General features: G+C 37.3%; 1 protein-coding gene across 2 annotated transcripts in view; it reads right to left on the bottom strand.

The window, feature by feature from the left end:
• The window catches only part of GRM1 (glutamate metabotropic receptor 1), a 416270-nt gene that overhangs the window by 332734 nt on the left and 62299 nt on the right, over window positions 1-21237 (bottom strand). The window lies entirely within an intron of this gene.

The raw sequence follows: 21237 nt of genomic DNA, 5'->3' as shown, positions 1-21237 counted from the left end.
CTGGATTTATAACAGTATCCAAAATTACCAAGTGCCTCAGAAAAAGTCTAACAAAAGATATGTGGAGGATCATTGAATTATACTAAAGAAGACTTCAAAAACTGAAATAACTTCATTTCACAATATATACTTATATTAAATTATCACTTTGTACATTAAAAAAATACATTGTACAATCTTATTTGTCAATCATATACCACAAAACTGGGGGGAAAAGAAAAGAAAAAAAATGTATCTGGAAAGGTATATAAATACTTTTTCAAAATACTGAAATATATATCCAATTCACAGATTGGCAAGCTCACTAGTATAAATATTTCTCTTGAAATTAATTTATAGATTCAATGAATTCCTTATCATTAGGTCATTTCAGTGTGGGGGGATACTTGACAAGCATTTTTTACATGTGCATTAAAAAGGTCAAGAATAACCAAGGCATATTTGAAGAAGAAAATTAATATAGGAAGGCCTTGCCTGATACAAAGCTGTAGTAATCAAGATGATGAACTTTTATTGCAAAGGTAAATATTTATACCAATGGAATACAACTGAACTCCAGAAGCAACTCTACACACTAAAGAACACTTGATTGGTAACAAGCTAGCACTCCAGAGCAGCAGAGAAAGGACAGAGTTTTCAATCAGTGGAATGATAATAATGGGTATCCATATATACCAATCATTTAGGTGAATTAAAAGTCTAAGTGGAAAAGGCAAAATTTTTAAACTTTTAGAAGAGAATATAGGTGGATATCTTCATAAACCTGAGCTAGGGACTTTTAATAAGAGAAAAAGCACTCAATGTAAAGGAAATACAGATAATATTGACTACATTAAAATTAAGAACTTCTGTTTACTATAGGACTCCATGAAAAGGTAAAGAGATAAACCACAGAATGAAAGATGATATTTGCAAACTGATAATAGTAGATCTCAATACATAGTCAATTCAATGAGAAGTACAGATAAATGAAAAAAAAATCCAATTTTAAAAACAGTTTCACAGAAGTGAAAATCCTAATCACCAATAAGCATATTGATATTTTTAAAAGGTACTCAACATCACGGGCATTTAGAGTGAATGAAAATTTAAACAATGAATTAACACTAAACATCCCTAAAGATTGGAAAAACATAAAAGTCTAATAACAAGTGTTGGCCAGGATTTGGAACATTAGGAACTGTACACTGTTGGTGAGAACATAAACTCATACACTCTGTTTGGAAACATAGCAGTATTATCCAGCATAGTTAAAGCACACATACCCTTAGCCTCAGCAATCCCACTGTTAGGTACATACTGTAAAGAAATGTATGCACCATGAGTCATTGTTCATAGCCCCAAACTAGGAATATCCCAAACTGACATTATCAGTAGAATGGATAATTAAGTGGTGTGTTCATTTAATGGGAACTATGAAATATTAAAAATGAATAGGAAAACTAAAGTCAAATGCAATAACATGAATAAACCTTTCCAATGTAACTTTAAGCAAAAACAAAATAATACTTATAATAGGATTCCATCTATACATGGTTCAAAAATAGAAAAACTAAGCTTTTTTTTTTAGGGATGCATACATGGTTGGCAAAATCATATAGATAAGCAAAGACTGTATTACTATAAAAATCAAGAAAGTATGAACACAAGGGGAAAGGAAGGAGTTTGCAACTGGTATGGGTTTGCCTGGCTGGTTTCTGCTCTCTCTGCCTTCAGTAGCTATTCCAAATCTCCTATATAAAATGTTCTATTTCTTGGTCTGGATAGTGTTTACACAGATATTTGCTTTATAGTTATTTAAAGTTATTTAAAGTTATATAAAACTGTCCATACGGATCTTATGCACTTTTCAGTGTGCAGGTTATATTTCTGAATGAAAAGTTCTGGGGGAATGAGGCAGGAAATATGACATTTACTTTGTAATTTATTGTGAAAATTAAACATAATCCATATAACATGCTTAGTTATATACCTAAGATGAAACACATGCTCAAGTATAATAATTATAATTTAAAGTATCTGTGAAAAAATAAATAAATAAAACCTAAAGCAGAATTTATAAAGAAGCAGAGACAGTGCATGTAGTCCTATCCATTTCTCAATAGCCTTCCAATAAATTCCTTATTTGCTTACATTAGCCAGAGTTGATATCCTCTGAAGAGCAATGAACTATGATCACAAATTCTCAAGTCTGAGAGACACAGTCAGAGAAGATTTGAATACATGATGTTTAAGGTGAAAACCAAACATCAAATAGATATTTTATACAAGTTGGAAATATGAGAATAAAATCAAAGTGCAAGACTTATTTTGTGGAATCTGAAATATGATACAAATGAACTTATCTACCAAACAAAAACAGACTCACAGGCATAGAAAATAGATGTGGTTGCCAAGGAGGAGGGGAGGTGGGGGAGGGATGAACTGGGAATTTGGGATTAGCAAATGCAAACCATTTTATAGAAAATGTTAAACAACAAGGTCCTACTGTATAGCACAGGGAACTATATTCAATACCCTATGATAAACCATCATGGAAAAGAAAATAAAAAAGGATGTATATAGAATTGAATCACTTTGCTATAGAGCAGAAATTAACACAATATTGTAAATCAACTATACTTCAATAAAATAAATTATAAAAATAAAAAAAATAAATAAAGTATCTGTGAAGAAGAGCCAATATGAAAAAAGAAAAATGCTGTTAAAAGCTGGATTTATTCTTTCAATTAAGAAATACTTCAAGATATACTTTAACTCTTTAGGACTACTTGTGGTTACCAGTAACCCCAGACCTTTTTGTGTAGATGTCCTCACAGCAGAGCAATGATATTAATTTCCTTTTCTAATAGATAAGCAATATATATCGGCATGTGGTTATATGTTATTCTATTGAAATAAGTGGCTTGATCTATACATTTCAGAGGTTAGCATACTGATATTTTTAAATGATCATATCTTAGATATTTCATTTTCTTCCCCTGTTCCTTAATATTCTATTTTAGAGATTGAACTCTGGCACTCATCAACTGAGTTAACCACTCTGATTCATCTGAAAACTGCTTATTGTTAAGATTTAGAAGCAAAATCACATCAGGGCAAATAGATGGGGAAACAGTGAAAACAGTGTGAGACTTTATTTTTTGGGCTCCAAAATCACTGCAGATGGTGATTGCAGCCATGAAATTAAAAGACGCTTACTCCTTGGAAGGAAAGTTATGATCAACCTAGACAGCATATTCAAAAGCAGAGACATTATTTAGTGAATAAAGGTCCATCTAGTCAAGGCTATGGTTTTTCCAGTGGTCGTGTATGGATGTGAGAGTTGGACTATAAATAAAGCTGAGCACGGAAGAATTGATGCTTTTGAACTGTGGTGTTGGAGAAGACTCTTGAGAGTCCCTGGGACTGCAAGGAGATCCAACCAGTCCATCCTAAAGGAGATCAGTCCTGGGTGTTCTTTGGAAGGAATGATGCTAAAGCTGAAACTCCAGTACTTTGGCCACCTCATGCAAAGAGTTGACTCATCGGAAAAGACTCTGATGCTGGGAGGGATTGGGGTCAGGAGGAGAAGGGGACCACAGAGGATGAGATGGCTGGATGGCATCACAGACTTGATGGACGTGAGTTTGAGTGAACTCCGGGAGTTGGTGATGGACAGGGAGGCCTGGCATGCTGCAATTCATGGGGTCACAAAGAGTCGGACATGACTGAGAGACTGAACTGAACTGAACTGACAGATAATCCAAATTTGGCCCTTACCATGTGCGTGACTTCAAACAAGTCCCTCAGGCACTCCAGAATGAGGAAACTGTAGAAGCGAAGGACAGAAGTACTAAATGTGCTCAAAGATTATAAAAGAGATAGGTAAAGGTGGAACATTCAGTTTGCAGAGAGATATAAAGGAAGAATCTACTGGATAGGCAGTGTGGAACCCACCCTTAGGTATACAGAAGTGGCTTTAGCTTTTACAGAGTAAGTGGGTTAAACTGACCCAAACAAAAGACATAAAAATGTAGCTCATCACATAGCTTTGCAAATATGTTCCAGAATTATAAACTTTGATGAAATTCTTTTAACAAAATTTACTCACACATTTACTTTTACTTGAGGTACTTCCTATACTGTAGTGGTGAATACCTGTCCTGTATCTTTATACAGTTGTTATATTGCAGAGAATTAAAACTGTTTTCTACTGAAAAACTGAAATGATCAAAGATCAACTAATACAGTCAGAACATGAATTTAAAATAAAACATTACACACAGATATAGCTTTTCTGAAGCAACAGGCCAGAGAGATGAGGAAAAGAATAAAATCAGAATTCACTCTGGAACCCCCAATTAGGCAAACATCTCCCTAAAATTTAGCAGATTGTCTCACATATTGTCTATATTTTAGTTCCAGAACAAAGTTAAAGCATGTACAACACGAACTTTTTTGAGTATGTTCCCCATAAACAGGATCACCTTTCCACTCAAACCATCTATTTCCCCAGTTCACTATTGTCAGTTACATAATCTAATACAACTGTCATTCCCTGGCAGGGGAGAACATGAAAATTTTAAAAAGTAAGCAACAATCTGTGAAAAAAGTAAATTCACAGAGTGTTTTCAGACCAAATATCATCTGTTTCCTGTGTTAAATCCAAATGCATTTCAGTGGATAACATTAAATGCTATTCAACTCTGAGAATCAAAACTGTCTCATAGCTAAAAATTATATCATCAAATGTATTACTCAAGCATGTTCCTATGGTGAATTTCTGATTCTCTCTTCTTCATAAGAATTACACCCACCCGACATCATTCCTCAATCAGTTGACAGAAGACAAACAGTTGTCTGCCTGGTCATATGTAATATGCCAGCAAGTAAACAAGGGGTTGAAGGAGGGAGACAGTTTGGGGTTTTTTTATGTTTATAATTAAGTTCATGCCATTAATATTGTATTTCAAAAGTGAAAAGCGTCTGTTATGACATATGGTATTACTGCCTATCTGAAATATGTGGGAATAAATAGCTACTGGCTCCTTTAAGCAGGCCAGCAGCTGAGACTGTATCCTAACTCCCTTTTGGCTGATGACTGCAACTAAGGCCACTGACTCCCTGTGACCTTCAGCAAGTTCTGTTCTCTCTCAAGGTTCAATTTGATCCTCCGATAATTAACAAGGATGAACCAGCTATCCTCTAGGTTTCTTCCAGCCCTCTGAATCTGTTAGAGAAATAACAATTAAAAGGAAGTTTAAAAAAAAGGGAAGTAGGTACTGAAAATTCCAGCAAAGTCAGGTATAGTGTGGACAGCTCTAGGCTTCAGACTGATTAAAACAAGAGAATAGTTTTAGCTTAGTTAAGTTAAAATAGCTTCAGCTGGGCTGATAATAAATCTAAGTCTTGAAGTCAGAACACTCTTAGGAAACATAGGAAGACAGTCATACTTGGAGATGTCCGAAATGGAATGGACTGTCTTGAGAAGAAGTGAGCTCACCATCAAGGGAGGTTTCAAGGACAGGATGGGAACTCAAGTGGCAGGGATGTTGAGGAACTCATAAATTGGGCCCCAAGATCTTCACCAAACAGGATACAAAATGTCACTGATAAGTTACGATGCTGGAATTGAGTGTTGTTAGCTCTCAAGGATCCCATAGAAGAACTGTATCTCATCATTCACCCAACACATTTTTTGAGCCCTACCCTTAGCATACCATGCCTGTATGATAAATAGCTTTAGTCATGTCTGACTCTTTGCAACCCTATGGACTGCAGCCCTCCAGGTTCCTCTGTCCTTAGGATATTCCAGGCAAGAATACTGGAGTGGGTTGCCATTTCCTCCTCCAAGGGATCTTCCCAACCCAGGGATCGAACCCACATCTCTTATGCCCCCTGCATTAGCAGGTGGGTTTTTTACTACTAGCACCACCCTACCATGCAAATCCTATAAGGCATGCAATGATGATTCAGAGAATACACTGTGCTTCTGAAGGATAAGACAGAAATGTGATAGCTACAGATAATAATGAGTGCATAGGATAAGCACAAAAATCACGAAAGATCAGAGGTAAGGAGAGATTACTTCCAAGGTTGCAGAGCAAAGATGGAGCGCTAATGAAGAGTTTATGGAAGAGATGAAGGTGGAGCAGACACCTGAAGAAAGGCCATGGATGCAGAGAGAAAAAATGATTTCTAAGATTCTTCCATTTTTGAGATTTAATGTGCTTCCCAAGTATCTGAGAATGACATGAAAATAAGCACAAATATACTAGTTCCCCTATCTTAAAGTACCAATTCTGCCACCTCCTTGATCCATTAGGCTAATCAGGCAAGGACCAGGCAAGAACTACACCCTGCTATCGGGAGTAGTCAGACCAGAGCAGGGGTTCATACTGAATATGAAATCAGGATAACATTATGGGTAATGCAAACAAACTCAAGACATCACATGCAATTGTGCTGGTAAGACAAAGTTTTAAAAAGACATTGTAGGATTACATAATATGTTCACTCTATGGACACTGGCTAAATTTTGATTCTAATGATAAATACATATGCAATATAATGCTGACCTTATGTGCACTTCTATCCCCTTGATCAGACAGATCATTTAGTTGGACAATATACTACTATATGAACATCAGAATTCAATAGTACAATAGCTTTTACATTCATTTTGATTGCTAATGAAACCACATTTGGCACTCTGGAGGAATGGCAGCTCATATGAAATGCCAGCCTTGCCTTTTTTTTACATAACCACTGCCCTAAATCCCTTTTTAAAATTAGTACATGATTCTTAGAGCATCATCTCAGATTTGAGAATTCAGTCATGACCCTATAGTAGATCCTCAATGACCTATCTCAATGAGATTGATTGTTATCCTATTCCAGTGCAAGTAAATATGGTTTAAAATGAGTGTTCAAGACTTTGCTGAGTTTGAGTACATGCCACTTAGGATAACATTTTTTTAATTAATTTATTTATTTTAATTGGAGACTAATTACTTTACTATATTGTGGTGGTTTTGCCATACATTGACATGAACCAGCCATGGGTGTACATGTGTCCCCCATTGTGAACACCCCTCCCACATCCCTCCCCATCCAATCCCTTGGGGTTGTTCCAGTGCACTGGCTTTGAGTGCCCTGGAACAACCAGGGCACTCAAATGCATCGAACTTGGACTGGTGATCTATTTCACATATGGTAATATATATGTTTCAATGCTGTTCTCTCAAATCATCCCACCCTCACCTTCTCCCAGAGTCCAAAAGTCTGTTCTTTATATCTGTGGCTCTTTTGCTGTCTCACAGCAAAAGGGTCATCATTACCATCTTTCTAAATTCCATATATATATATATATATATATATATATATATATATATTAATATACTGTATTGGTGTTTTTCTTTCTGACTTACTTCACTCTGTATAATAGGCTCCAATTTCATCCACATCTTAGAAGTGATTCAAATGCATTCTTTTTAATAGCTGAGTAATATTCCATTGTGTTTATGTACCAAAGCTTTCTTATCCATTTGTCTGCTGATGGACCTCTAGGTTGCTTCCATATCCTAGCTATTGTAAACAGTGCTGTGATGAACATTGGGGTACATGTGTCTCTTTCAATTCCAGTTTCCTCGGTGTGTATGCCCAGCAGTGGGATTGCTGGGTTGTACTGCAGTTCTATTTCCAGTTTTTTAAGGAATCCCCACACTGTTCTCCTTAGTGGCTGTACTAGTTTGCAGTCCCACCAAGAGTGTAAGAGGGTTCCCTTTTCTCTGTACCCTCTCCAGCATTTATTGTTTGTAGACTTTTGGATAGCAGCCATTCTGACTGGTGTGAGATGGTACATCATTGTGGTTTTTGATTTGCATTTCTATGATGATGAGTGACATTGAGCAACTTTTCATGTGTTTGTTAGCCATCTGTATGTCTTCTTTGGAGAAATGTCTGTTTAGTTCTTTGGCCTATTTTTTGATTGGGTCGTTTATTTTTCTGGTATTGAGCTGCAGGAACTGCTTGTATATTTTTGAGATTAATTCTTTGTCAGTTGCTTCATTTGCTATTATTTTCTCCCATTCTGAAGGCTGTCTTTTCACCTTGCTTATAGTTTCCTTTGTTGTGCAAAACCTTTTAAGTTTAATTAGGTGCCATTTGTTTATTTTTGGTTTTATTTCCCTTACTCTAGGAGGTGAGTCATAGAGGATCCTGCTGTGATTTATGTCAGAGAGTGTTTTGCCTATGTTTTCCTCCAGGAGTTTTATAGTTTCTGGTCTTACATTTAGATCTTTAATCCATTTTGAGTTTATTTTTGTGTATGATGCTAGAAAGTATTCTAGTTTCATTCTTTTACACATGGTTGACCAGTTTTTCCAGTACCACTTGTTAAAGAGATTGTCTTTTTTCCATTGTATATTCTTGCCTCCTTTGTCAAAGATAAGGTGCCCATAGGTATGTGGATTTACTTCTGAGCTTTCTATTTTGTTCCATTCATCTATATTTCTGTCTTTGTCCCAGTATCATTCTGTCTTGATGACTGTAGCTTTGTAGTATAGTCTGAAGTCAGGCAAGTTGATTCTTCCAGCTCCATTCTTCTTTCTCAAGATTGCTTTGGTTATTCGAGGTTTTTTGTATTTCCATACAAATTGTGAAATTATTTGTTCTAGCTCTGTGAAAAATACCATCGGTAGCTTGATAGGGATTGCATTGAATCTATAGATTGCATTGAATCTATATATTGCTTATATACTCATTTTCACTATATTGATTCTTCCAATTGATGAACATGGTATATTTCTCCATCTATTTGTGTCCTCTGATTTCTTTCACCAGTGTTTTATAGTTTTGTATATATAGATCTTTTGTTTCTTTAGGTAGATCTATTCCTAAGTATTTTACTATTTTCGTTGCAATGGTGAATGGAATTGTTCCCTTAATTTCTCTTTCTGCTTTCTCATTGTTAGTGTATAAGAATGCAAGGGATTTCTGTGTATTAATTTTATATCCTTCAACTTTACTATATTTATTGATTCGCTCTAGTAATTTTCTGGTGGCGTCTGTAGGGTTTTCTATGTAGAGGATCATGTCATCTGCAAACAGTAAGAGTTGTACTCCTTCTTTTCCAATCTGGATTACTTTTATTTCTTTTTTTGTGGTGTATCACATTGATTGATTTGTGAATATTGAAAAGTCCTTGCATCCCTGGGGTAAAGCCCACTTGGTCATGATGTTTGATCTTTTTAACATGTTGTTGGGTTCTGTTTACTAGAATTTTGTTGAAGACTTTTGCATCTATGTTCATCAGTGATATTGACCTGTAGTTTTCTTTTTTTGTGGCATCTTTGTCTGGTTTTGGTATTAAGGTGATGGTGGCCTCATAGAATGAGTTTGGGAGTTCATCTTCCTCTGCAATATTCTGAAAGAGTTTGAGTAGGATAGGTGTTAGCTCTTCTCTAAAATTTTGGTAGAATTCACCTGTGAAGCCATCTGGTCCTGGGCTTTTGTTTGTTGGAAGATTTTTTATTACAGTTTTGATTTCCGTGCTTGTGATGAGTCTATTAAGATTTTCTATTTCTTCCTGGTTCAATTTTGGAAGGTTATATTTTTCTAAGAATTTGTCCATTTCTTCCAAGTTATCCATTTTATTGTCATATAGTTGCTGATAGTAGTCTCTTATGATCATTTGTATTTCTGTGTTGTCTGTTGTGATTTCTCCATTTTCATTTCTAATTTTGTTGATTTGATTCTTCTCCCTTTTTTTCTTGAAGAATCTGGCTAATGGTTTGTCTATTTTATTTATCTTCTCAAGAACCAGGTTTTAGTTTTGTTGATTTTTGCTATTAGTTACTTTTGTTTCTTTTTCATTTATTTCTGCCCTAATTTTTATGATTTCTTTCCTTCTACTAACCCTAGGGTTCTTCATTTCATTTTTTTTTCTATTTGCTTTAGGTGTAAAGCTAGGTAATTTATTTGATTTTTCTCTTGTTTCTTGAGGTAAGCTTGTATTGCTATGAACCTTCCCATTAGCACAGCTTTTACTAAATCCCATAGGTTTTAGGTTGTCATGTTTTCATTTTCATCTGTCTCTATGCATATTTTGATTTCTTCTGTGATTTGTTGGTTATTCAGAAGCATGTTGTTTAGCCTCCATATGTTTGTATTTTTAACAGTTTTTTTTCCCTGTAGTTGGCATCTAATCTTAATGCATTGTGATCAGAAAAGATGCTTGAAATGATTTCAATTTTTTTTAAATTTACCAAGGCTAGATTTATGGCCCAGGATGTGATTTATCCTGGAGAATGTTATGTGTGCACTTGAGAAAAAGGTGAAATTCATTTCTTTGGGGTGAAATATACTATAGATATCAATTAGGTCTAACTGGTCCATTGTATCATTTAAAGTTTGTGTTTGCTCATTTTATGTTTGCTTGATCTATCCATAGGTGTGAGTGGGGTATTAAAGTCTCCCACTATTATTGTGTTACTGTTACTTTCCCCTTTCATACTTGCTAGCTTTTGCCTTATGTATTATGGTGCTCCTATATTGGGTGGATATATATTTATAATTATTATATCTTCTTGGATTGATCCTTTGATGATTATGTAGTGTCCTTCTTTGTCTCTTTTCACAGCCTTTATTTTAAAGTCTATTTTATCTGATATGAGTATTTCTACTCCTGCTTTCTTTTAGTCTCCATTTGCATGAAGTATCATTTTCCCACCTTCAGTTTCAGTCTGTATGTGTCCCTTGGTTTGAGGTCTCTTATAGACAGCATATATAGGGGTCTTTTTTTTTATCCATTCAGCCTATCCTCGTCTTTTGGTTGGGGCGTTCAACCCATTTACATTTAAGGTAATTGTTCATAAGTATGATCCCATTGCCATTTACTTTGTTGTTTTGGGTTCAAGTTTATAAACCTTTTCTGTTTCCTGTCTAGAGAAGATCCTTTAGCATTTGTTGAAGAGCTGGTTTGGTGGTGCTGAATTCTCTCAGCTTTTCCTTGTCTATAAAGCTTTTGGTTTCTCCTTCATATTTGAATGAGATCCTTGCTGATTATAGTAATCTGGGTTGTAGGTTTTTCTCTTTCTTCACTTTAAGTATGCCCTGCCATTCCCTCTGGCCTGAAGAGTTTCTATTGAAAGCTCAGTTGTTATCCTCACGGGATCCCCTTGTGTGTTATTTGTTGCTTTTCCCTGGATGTGTTTAATATTTGCTCTTTGTGTTTGATCTTAATTAATTTGATTAATATGTGCCTTAGGTTGCTTTGCTTTGGGCTTATCCTGTTTGGGACTCCTGGACTTAGGTAGCTATTTCCCTCCCCATTTTAGGGAAGTTTTCAACTACTATCTACTCAAGCATTTTCTCATGCCCTTTCTTTTTGTCTTCTTCTTCTGGGACTCATATGATTCGAATGTTGGGGTGTTGAACATTGTCCCAGAGGTCTCTGAGGTTGTCCTCATTTCTTTTAATTATTTTTTTTCCTCTCTGCTTCATTTATTTCCAACATTCTATTGTCCACCTCACTTATCCTATCTTCTGACTCAGTTATTCTACTGTTGGTTCCCTCCAGAATGCTTTTGATCTCAGTTATTGCATTATTCAATATTGATTGACTTTTTTATTTCTTCTAGGTCCTTGTTAAACATTTCTTGCGTCTTCTCAATCCTTGTCTCTAGTCTATTTGTCTGTAACTCCATTTTGTTTTCAAGGTTTTGGATCATCTTTACTATCTTCTATCTCCTCCTTTTTTTTTTTTTTTTTTCAGGTAGACTCCCTATCTCCTCCTCTTTTGTTTGGTTTGGTGGGCATTTATCATGTTCCTTTATCTGATGAATATTTTTCTGCCTTTTCATTTTGTTTAGATTGCTGTGTTTGGGGTGGCCTTTCCGTAGGCTGGAAGTTTGTGATTCCTCTTTATTGTGGAGTTTGCTCCCTGTGGGTGGGGTTGGACTAGTGGCTTGTCAAAGTTTCCTGGTTAGGGGAGCTTGCATCTGTGTTCTGGTGGGTGGAGCTGTATCTCTTATCTCTGGAGTGCAATGATATGCCCAGTAGTGAGTTTTGGGGTGACTATGGGTTTGGCATGGCTTTATAGGATAACTTCTCTTCACTATCTGACATCATTCCATTAACAATGAAATGATTAATTATGGTTACATACAGTAATTTAAGTAACTTGTTTGAAATGCAGATTTCTTGGTATTACCAAACTTATGAAATCATTGATATAGTATAAAAATATAGTAATGTGTCCTTTATCAATCACATACAGATGTTAACATTGTGACTGATTCCAGAAACTTATGCTGAATAGAATAGAAATGCTGATGACATATGCTATGCTATGCTATGCTAAGTCGCTTCAGTCGTGTACGACTCTGTCCGACCCCATAGATGGCAGCCCACCAGGCTCCGTCATCCCTGGGATTCTCCAGGAAAGAATACTGGGGTGGGTTGCCATTTCCTTCTCCAATGCATGAAAAGAGAAAAGGGAAACTGAAGTCCCTCAGTCATGTCTGACTCTTAGCGACCCCATGGACTGCAGCCTACCAGACTCCTCCGTCCATGGGATTTTCCAGGCAAGAGTACTGGAGTGGGGTGCCATTGCATTCTCCAGCTGATGACATAAGTATGAAAAAAAAAAAGAATTGTAAGGCCTCATGTTTAAATGTAATAACTACCAGAAAGAGTTATGCCCTTGACCAGGACTACTGACTGTTAGCTACCTGGAAGAAGCAGGTTCCTCAGATAAGGAAAAGGGATAGTTACCTTAGATTTACTATTCCCAGCACTTGCACTACCTCTATATTTGGGGTATCCCTCTCACTCTCTCCTGTTCATAGAGACCTGGAGTTCATTGGGTTTAATCCTAATTTAATAAAGTTTACAATTGACATTTCACTTGGACTTCTTTGTACTTGGTTGTCTTTATGTATCCAAAATATATCTGAAATATACAAGATATACAAGAAAGTCACATGATCAATCAATATTGGAAACTGTTGGGAGGGGGGTTGTTTTGGTTTCTTATAAGCACTATTAGCAGGGGCAAATATTTAAGCTTTGGGTCCTGAATTAAAATTCTGCAAAGTCTTACTTATTCTCAGACTCATTTTTGTTCTATATTTTAGAAGGCCTAATAAACTGTGGAAAATTCTGAAGGAGATGGGAATACAAGACCACCTGATCTGCCTCTTGAGAAATTTGTATGCAGGTCAGGAAGCAACAGTTAGAACTGGACATGGAACAACAGACTGGTTCCAAGTAGGAAAAGGAGTACGTCAAGGCTGTATATTGTCACCCTGCTTATTTAACTTATTTGCAGAGTACATCATGAGAAACTCTAGACTGGAAGAAACACAAGCTGGAATCAAGATTGCCGGGAGAAATATCAATAACCTCAGATATGCAGATGACACCACCCTTATGGCAGAAAGTGAAGAGGAACTAAAAAGCCTCTTGATGAAAGTGAAAGTGGAGAGTGAAAAAGTTGGCTTAAAGCTCAACATTCAGAAAAAGAAGATCATGGCATCCGGTCCCATCACTTCATGGGAAATAGATGGGGAAACAGTGGAAACAGTGTCAGACTTTATTTTTCTGGGCTCCAAGATTACTGCAGATGGTGACTGCAGCCATGAAATTAAAAGACACTTACTCCTAGGAAGGAAAGTTATGACCAACCTAGATAGCATATTCAAAAGCAGAGACATTACTTTGCCAACAAAGGTTCATCTCGTCAAGGCTATGGTTTTTCCTGTGGTCATGTATGGATGTGAGAGTTGGACTGTGAAGAAGGCTGAGAGCCTAAGAATTGATGCTTTTGAACTGTGGTGTTGGAGAAGACTTTTGAGAGTCCCTTGGACTGCAAGGAGATCCAACCAGTCCATTCTGAAGGAGATCAGCCCTGGGATTTCTTTGGAAGGAATGATGCTAAAGCTGAAACTCCAGTACTTCGGCCGCCTCATGCAAAGAGTTGACTCATTGGAAAAGACTCTGATGTTGGGAGGGATTGGGGGCAAGAGGAGAAGGGGATGACAGAGGATGAGATGGCTGGATGGCATCACTGACTCGATGGACATGGGTCTCAGTGAACTCTGGGAGTTGGTGATGGACAGGGAGGCCTGGTGTGCTGCGATTCATGGGGTCACAAAGAGCCAGACATGATTGAGTGACTAATCTGATCTGAATATGATATTGGCACTGAGATTTCTTAATACAGTTTTAATATGCATTTTCTATTATTAAAGTAGGAATACACTAACAGATATGAAAGGATATTTTCCTAAGTCTAACAGAAAAAAAATTGTTATTAATATTTATATCAAAAATCACTCCTAAAGGAGTAGACCTTATTCCCTGGCATATATAATAAATATACATACATTATGTTATATATTATATAGGTATGTACTAGTACTGAACAATTGTAAAATGAAATTTTAAAGTATCATTTGTATAACTTTTAACATATAAATATTAACTCAAAATAGATCATAGACTTAATGGATCATGGATGCTTGGAAGTCCTGTGTTGAGCATATTAGTGGATTTGGTTGTGTATGTTTAGGAAAAGGAGCTGGAGAAGGTTATATTAGCAAAATAGAGATTGAATCATTTACAATTTCTAGGGAAGTATGGGAAGGTATATACAGGAAACAAAAAAGGGGGTGGAAAAGAGAGGCTCAGAGAGAGTATAAAACATAATGCCTGGGCCTATGACTAAGACAGGAAATCTCTGAAGAGTAAGCATAAAGGATTTTAGGGAACAGGAATGCATGTGGGTATACATGTTTTTGACTAAGTTATGCATCAAGAGACCCCTCTCCTCAACTCTCATCTCACCAGTCAAACCTAGTAAATTCATAGACGCTTTGAGTCTGTGTAAACCAACAAATATTCTAAGGACCACTTCTGAATTAAATGCATACACTACTAAACAGCACATCTAGAAGCAGGAGACCAGCATTCAGGCAAGACTATGAAAATACAAAGCTGTGAAAATTGACAGAAATCTTGCAAAGGCACAGAATTATAGAGTTCAGGCCAATATTATCTAGATTTTGAAGAGCAGTGAGACTTTCCCACATGACACCCCATTTTACATGTTTACAACAAAATATAAATATATCTATTCAAAACATTCATTGATGTGAGAAGAAACTAAAGCAATATGCATGGGCTCTGGTCTCCAAGAGATTTCAAACTAGAAATAGAGGAGCACATTCTAAAACATTAGAAAATAATACATAAGGTGAATAATGTAGTATAAGATTTTGCTCCTGCCTCCCTACATTCGTTCACAAAGTTTAGAAACTTCTATTCCAGTCTCCAGGAAGGGGTGAACTCTGGAAGATGGTTTAGAAACTTCTATTCCAGGAAGGGGTGAACTCCAGAAGATGGTGAGGGACAGGGAGGCCTTGCGTACTGCAGTCCACGGGGTCACAAAAAGTTGGACACAACCTGGCGACTGAACAACAACAATAATCATAAAAGTTAGCGGGGGAACTTATCTGCCTCCTGGCTTTACATTTCAGTAGTGGAGAGAGAGTGCTGCTTCTCAGGAGGGCTTTCTCTGCTTCTTCACTGACACATTCACAAGGGAGGGAGGAAAGACTTCTCTGATCTTGACAAGGGGAAGAAGGAACTGAGATAAATAGTTCAACTCCTTTCTCTGTTTCAGAATACAAAATCTTTAGGACACATATTTTTCCCTCCTTATCTATTAGTCACTTTACTAGGAAGGTTCTTTCCTACGAGGTCTGAGCTTATGAGGCCTTGTGCTTGCTTATTCGCTCAGTCGTGTTTGACTCTAAAGTCGTGTTTGACTTTACATACTTTGCACTGTAGCCCACCAGACTCTTCTGTTCACGGGATTTTGTAGGCAAAAATACTGGAGTGGGTTGCCATTTCCTTCTCCAGGGTATCTTCCTGACCCAGAGATTGAACCCATGTCTCCTGCATTCCCTGCATTGCAAGCAGTTCAATTCACAGGTTGAGTTGAGGGAGCATATGAGAGAGTAGAGTATGGCTATAGGTCAAGCCACATTCTCTAATTCACATCAGTATAAAAGCAGATATTTTTCCCATCACCTTTTTTTTTTAATTCCTGAGTATACTTTTGGGTGTTTTTCCAAGCTCAGGAGAAGAGGAACATTACTGATTGGCCTTTTCTAGCCCTAACTTACTGGTTCGTGGGGTGAAAACACAGAGCAATAAACCCTTGGCCAAAATGTAGGCGGTGCACAGAAAGACAGGAGTGAAATCTGAAGCCTTAGGAAATCTAAGCCCCTGTTTGTTTATTTTTTGGGGGGAAGGTGGGTGTTTTTGTTTTTACCTCAGTGGTTTACCGTGGCTTTTATTGTCACTATGTGGCTCGACTTTAATTGTTGAGGGAATATGCGGCTTAGTAATCATGGTTTCTGTGTTTCTTTGTGGCTAAACTTGACCTGACTTACACAGCACAGCTATGGCTTAAAGAAGGCCAATGGAACAGGGATTACATTGAGGTAAAAGAGTCTGTTCTGTTCCAATAAAGGCTAATTTTAAAATAAGCAGAGTTTTCACATGAAGGCTCTTTAGGCAGTTGAGGGTAAATCACATTTAATTTGTTTTATTGTATTTCTCAGTCAAATACATAAAGTAAGTCCCTAAAGTATAGAAGAAGCTAAGTAACTCCCAGGCCACAAAGTTCTGCTAAAGTAGATGTCAAATAAGGCACAGGTAAATAGTTCTACATTTGTTGCCTCAAACTGCACTTTTGTATGTGTTGAAATACAAGAGTTAAAAAGAAAACTATGGAGAAACTAATCTATTGGCTTCATATAGCCTTTTCACAAGTCTCTTAGAATTATCCTCCAAACTGATGGCCTTACAGAGGCTGTAGCTTGCTATTGAAAATCCTAGGACACCAGTTTTGCATTTCAGAGATTTACTATGACCTAACACACAGAAAATGACATGGATGTTATTTACAATAGCTAGGACATGGAAGCAACCTAGATACCCATTGATAGATGAATGGATAAATAAGTTGCTGTATATATAAATAGAATATTACTCAGCCATAAAAAGGAATGCACTTAAGTTAGTTCTAATGAGGTAGATGAACCTAGAGCCTATTATACAGAGTGAAATGTCAGAAAAAGAATCACTAATTCCATATATTAACACATATACATGGAATCCAGAAAGATGGCACTGATCAATCTATTTGTAGAGCAGCTATGGAGACACAGGCATGGACAACAGACTTGTGGACCCAATGGTGGAAGGAGAAGGGATAGATAGAAGAAAGAATAACACTGAAACATATACATTATCATATGCAAAATAGCCAGTGGGAATTTTTTGTATGACAAGGGAACTCAGACCCATTGCTCTGTAACAACCTAGAGGAGTGGGATGGGGTGGGAGGTGGGAGGGAGGTTCAAGAGGGTGAGGACATGCATACACCTATGGGTGATTCATGTTGATGTATGGCAGAAGCCAACACAATACTATAAAACAGTTATCCTTCAGTTAAAAAACAACAATAACTAAAAAGGAACAAGTGTGTTTAATGCAGGAAGAAATTTCAATAACCTCAGATATGCAGACGACACCACCCTTATGGCAGAAAGTGAAGAAGAACTAAAGAGCCTCTTGATGAAAGTGAAAGAGGAGAGTGAAAAAGTTGGCTTAAAGCTCAACATTCAGAAAACTAAGATCATGGCATCTGGTCCCATCACTTCTTGGGAAATAGATGGGGAAACAGTAGCTGACTTTATTTTTCTGGGCTCCAAAATCACTGTAGATGGTGATTGCAGCCATGAAATTAAAAGACACTTACTCCTTGGAAGGAAAGTTATGACCAACTCAGACTGCATATATAAAAGCAGAGACATTACTTTGTCAACAAAGGTCCATCTAGTCAAGGCTATGGTTTTTCCAGTGGTCATGTATGGATGTGAGAGTTGAACTATAAAGAAAGCTGAGCGCTGAAGAATTGATGCTTTTGAACTGTGGTGTTGGAGAAGACTCTTGAGGGTCCCTTGGACTGCAAGGAGATTCAGCCAGTCCATCCTAAAGGAGATCAGCCCTGGGTGTTCATTGGAAGGACTGATGTTAAAGCTGAAACTCCAATACTTTGTCCACTTGGTGGGAAGAGCTGACTCATTGGAAAAGACCCTGATGCTAGGAAAGACTGAGGGCAGGAGGAGAAGGGGACGACAGAGGATGAGATGGTTGGATGGCATCACCGACTCAATGTACATGGGTTTGGGTAAACTCCAGGAGTTAGTGATGGACAGGGAGGCCTGGTGTGCTGCGGTTCATGGGGTCGCAGAGTCGGACATGACTGAGTGACTGATCTGAACTGAACTGAATGTCTTTTGTGATAGTTTATTCAAGTTTGCTAACTTTTCTTGAGTTAACTTGGCAATTTGTATTTTGCTAATACAACTGGCTACACACCCTAAAGAAAATGAATCAACCTTTCTCCATCCATGGGATTTTTCAAGTAAGAGTACTGGAGTGGGTTGCCATTTCCTTGTCCAGGGGATCTTCCCAACCCAGGGATCAAACCTGGGTCTCCTGCATTGTAGGCAGATGCTTTACTGTCTGAGCCACCAGGGAAGTCACACAAGAAGAAATTCTAGACGAAGTCCTAAAAGCATAAATATCTTTTGGGCTGGGTTGGAGAAATAAGGGGATGGATCTCCTTAGACAAAATTGGAGTCTCAGCAGTTATTAATAAAAGAAAAATATCTCTTTCAGCAAAAATTTTAAATTTTATCATGAAAATTCTCTAATAAGCAAAGCCAACAGAGAAAAAACTAGAGTTTTAAAAAATCTGCAACATACAAAATTAAAGATTAATATTATAATACACAAAGACCTATTACAAAATAAAATGGAGCCAAAAATATACCAAGAGGAGAAAATTGGCAAAGAATATGAAAGAGAAATTCACAGAAGAGCTAACCCTAATGATGAGGAAACATGAAAATATGTTCAAACTCACTAATTGGCACTGAAATGTAAATTAATGTAACCATGAAATATCTTTTTATATCTATCAAATGAGAAAGGATTATAAACCTATTACTAAAAAGATTAAAGGAAAAGGTATGCTCTTTCACATTGCTGGTGAAGTGTGAATTGTTATACCTTCTTCAGAACAAAATCAGGCATCATATTTTTTAATTAAAGAATATAAATAGCATCAAACTCCTGAACAAAATCTATTCTATAAAATAAAACCATAAATTTATAGATATTTATTGAGCATTACTTCCAGTCAGAAAGATAGAAAGTCACAGGGGGAAAAGTTCTATGATTTTCCTATTACTAGGTAACAAACTAGCACAAATTTAATGGCTCAAAACAACACAGTATCAGAACTCAAGGTAGAGCTTAACTGGGTCCTCCCCTTAGGGTTTTACAAAGTTGTGATCAAGCTATCATCTAGGCTGCATTCCCATGTGGTGGTTTGACTAGGGTAGAGTTTTATTTTCAGTCTCATTCAGTTTATTGGTAGAATTAATTTCCTTGTGATTGTAAGATTGACATCTCTGGCTTCTTGCTGGTTCTGGGCTAGACACTGCCCTCATCTCTCAAGGGTCACCTGTTTGTAGGCGGCCTTCAGTTCTGTATGAAATGGGCCTCTCCAATATGGCCACTTCACCAAGCCAGAAGAGTCTCTTGAGGGAAGGTGCTATTGAGACAGTCTTATATAATGTAACAGTCACCAGAGTGACATCCATCACCTTTGCCGTACTCTGTTGGTTAGATGCAAGTCATAGGTCCTCTACACATTCAAGGGGAGGGGATTATACAAAGGTTTGAACACCAAGAATGCCATCTCTGCTTCCACAGAAATCAAATCGCATAGATTAAGGAAGAACACATAAATTACCATATGTTTACACCAGTGAATATTATGCAGTCTTTGTGAAGAATAAATTTATATCACTTGATATGACAGATTTCCAAAGGTGGTGTTGAATGAGAAAGGCAAACGCAAGCAACTTGAATAATTTAAATAATAAATTCATAAAACAATAAATCCACCCCTCTCCATGGACTCCTTTAAAGCTCAGCTTTTAGAAGAAATAAATTTTCCTAAGGTGTCAGCCAAGAAAGAAACAGATGTGGGAATACGGGGAAATTTCTCTTAGGAAGTCAGTTTCATAGGCCTCTTTTATAGTTAGAAGCAGCAGCAGCCACTGTAAAAGCAGACCTGCTCATATATAAGTGAATTTTCTCCCTGTTTATAGTAAATACATATTTCCAAACTAACATCTTGATGAACACTTTCCTCCAGTTCAGTTTAAATTTATGTATCATGGTATCTGGACCACTGGCATACACTGACATCCTGGCAAGACTTAAAATACAATTGCCTCTGCTGATCTTTTCCCCAACATCATGAAATTCCTGTTATGACCTTTGGCCACATTAGTAGGCATCTTCATTAGACGAAACACTAGGTTCTGGAAACATTATCTAGCTTGGGATTATAGTTCTAGTGGGCTTCCCTGGTGGTTCAGATGGTAAAGAATCTGCCTGCAATGCAGGAGACCCAGGTTCAATCCCTGGGTCAGGAAGATCCCTGGAGAAGGGAATGTCTACCTACTCCAGTATTCTTGCCTGGAGAATTCTATGGACAGAGAAGCCTGGCAGGTTACAGTTTATGGGGTCACAAAGAGTTGGACACGACTGAGTGACTAACACCCTACAGGTCTAGTAACTCCAATTTTTGCTTGTTTTTAAATTTCATCTTTTGGGGTTTGGTCTTGTATTGTCACGTGTTTATTTACTGAACTTTAAAAATGAGGCACATGACCACGTATCTGACAAAGGACTCAAAGCTCTCAAAACTCAACAGTCAAATAAAACAATTTGAAAATGGGCTGAAAAACATGAAGAGACATATTGAAGAGGATATACACATGAAAAACAAGCAAATAAGAAGCTGTTCAACATCACTAGCCTTTCAGTTCAGTTCAGTTTAGTCGCTCAGTCGTGTCCGACTCTTTGCAACCCCATGAATCGGAGCATGCCAGGCCTCCCTGTCCATCACCATCTCCCAGAGTTCACTCAAACTCACATCCATCGAGTTGGTGATGCCATCCAGCCATCTCATCCTCTGTCATCCCCTTGTCCTCCTGCCCCCAATCCCTCCCAGCATCAGAGTCTTTGCCAATGAGTCAACTCTTTGCATGAGGTGGCCAAAGTACTGGAGTTTCAGCTTTCGCATCATTCCTT

Source organism: Bos mutus, chromosome 9, assembly GCF_027580195.1.
Source record: "Bos mutus isolate GX-2022 chromosome 9, NWIPB_WYAK_1.1, whole genome shotgun sequence".
Taxonomy (NCBI): Eukaryota; Metazoa; Chordata; class Mammalia; order Artiodactyla; family Bovidae; genus Bos; species Bos mutus.
This window is presented reverse-complemented; position numbering and strand designations above follow the sequence as displayed.